We start from the raw sequence: 224 nt of genomic DNA on the forward strand, positions 1-224 counted from the left end.
GGGTGAGAACTACAGGGAAACCAGGGGAGCCGTCTAAAATACTGTTACAAATTGTTATTTTTGTCATGCACTTCTATATTTTATATTATCTTCATCATCATGGATTATGTGTAAACTTTTGATTTATGATTTGTGCATGAGGAGGATTCATCACTAATTCACTTTAATAAAGATACTGTTATTCTTGCCATCTCCGTTGAAGCGTGGCCGCACGGTATCATTAA

This window comes from Morone saxatilis, unplaced genomic scaffold (assembly GCF_004916995.1).
Source record: "Morone saxatilis isolate NCDOM2014 unplaced genomic scaffold, NCSU_SB_2.0 Contig18, whole genome shotgun sequence".
Lineage (NCBI taxonomy): Eukaryota > Metazoa > Chordata > Actinopteri > Moronidae > Morone > Morone saxatilis.